General features: G+C 42.6%; 1 pseudogene; it reads left to right on the top strand.

Annotated features, from left to right (window-relative positions):
- The first annotated feature begins 1082 nt into the window (after positions 1-1082).
- Positions 1083-1561, top strand: LOC102826921 (annotated as a pseudogene).
- The last annotated feature ends 227 nt before the right edge of the window (positions 1562-1788 follow it).

Genomic DNA, 1788 nt, shown 5'->3' with positions numbered 1-1788 from the left:
GAGGAAGAACCCCAACGAGATGGGTTGGTCAAGTGGCAGCATCGATGGACTCATGTGTGGCAACAGTAGTGAGGTTGGCCCAGGATAGGGTAGTGTTTCGTTCTGCTGTCATAAGGTCGCTATAGGTCGGTACCAACTTGATGGCACCTAATAACAACTCCTGGGCATTTATTTTGTGTACTTTTTAAGTAGCTATTAATTATCATGGGAGCAAAGTGATTCTGTAGGATAAGTATTGTACTGGGAACTCAGGGTCAGCTGTTCAAGTCCACTATTTGCTCAGTGGGAGAAAGATGAGGCTTTCTTATCCTCCAAAGGTTTAAAGCCTCAGAAACCCTAGATAGGAAAGTTATGAGTCAAAATAAACTTGTTGACATTTAATTACTACAATTAATTATCATACTGAACAACATTACTACAACTTTAAAAGCATCTGATGGCTAGTGAAAATTTTTCTTTTCTTTTTTTTGACCCAACATTTAATCGTGCTTTCAGTAAAAGTTTGCACCACAAATTGATTTCCCACTCAAAACAATTCATATACAAATCATACACTGACATTTCTTATTGTCTCCACAATATGCCTGCACTCTCCCCATTTCCATCCTGCCTTCCAGTATTAAATCAACTAGTTTCCCAGAGATTGTCAGATATAGTGCTGATAGATGAATCCTTCAGTTTGGAAGGCACAAAAAGATGACTGAAGAAGAGTTGTCTCCTCAAAGTAGAGTTGACTATGATAAAGCAAGTGGAGTAAAGCTTTCAGGACCTTCATTTGCTGATGGGCCACAACAGCTGTAAGCAGCCATTAATAATTGGACCATGGGATGTATGAAGCATGAATCGGGGAAATTTGGAAGTTGTCAAAAATAGAATAGAATGCATAAACATCAATATTCTAGGCATTAGTGAACTGAAATGTATTGGACATTTTGAATCAGAAAAATCACATGGTTTACTAAGAGGAGAAGGGGAAATTAAAGATGAATGGTATTATAGTCACCATCAAAAATAACATATCAGGGGGGCTGCAGGCCCAGGGACGTCGGAGCCGGTCTCCCTCCTGTAGCAGAGTGGCTGCCATGTCCAAGTACTTGGCCCAGATCATCGTGATGATCATGCAGGTGGTAGGCAGGTCCTTTGTCTGGGCCCTGCAGCAGGAATTTGCAGCCAGCAAGGCAACTGCTGATGCCCAAGGCTGTGCGGCCACCAGTCAGCTGCTGCCTCCAACCTCTCTGGCCTCAGCCTTCAGGATGTCCAGCAGATTCTCAACATTTCCAAACTGAGCCCTGAGGACATCCAGAAGAACGATGATCACTTGTTCAAGGTGAATGACAACTCTGTGGGCAGCCCCTTCTACCTGTAGTCCAAGGTGGTCCTATGAAAGGCGCCCCTTGATGAGGAACTCAAAATCCAAGCCCAGGAGGACAGAGAGAGAGAGAGCAGACACCCAGGGCGTGACTGCCGCTCTCCCTGCTGCCCCCCTAATTTATGGCTCAGTAATAAATGTCGTTTCCACTGTCTTGTGCACACCCCCACCCACCAAAAATTTTTAAAATAACGTATCATGATGTGACTTGAAGTACAACCCTGTCTGTGATAGGATAATATCCATATATCTACAAGGAAGACAAGTTAACATCACTACTATTCAAATTTATGCACCAACTGTGAAAGTCATTGCTGGTGAAATAATCCAACCAACATTTTCATTCTGAAATTCATCAAACATGCAATAGAGATGTATTGATAATTACTGGCAATTGGATTGCCAAGGTTGGAAACAAA

This window comes from Chrysochloris asiatica, unplaced genomic scaffold (assembly GCF_000296735.1).
Source record: "Chrysochloris asiatica unplaced genomic scaffold, ChrAsi1.0 scaffold00129, whole genome shotgun sequence".
NCBI lineage: Eukaryota > Metazoa > Chordata > Mammalia > Afrosoricida > Chrysochloridae > Chrysochloris > Chrysochloris asiatica.
Note: the sequence above shows the minus strand (reverse complement) of the source record. Positions and strands in the feature narration are given on the sequence as shown.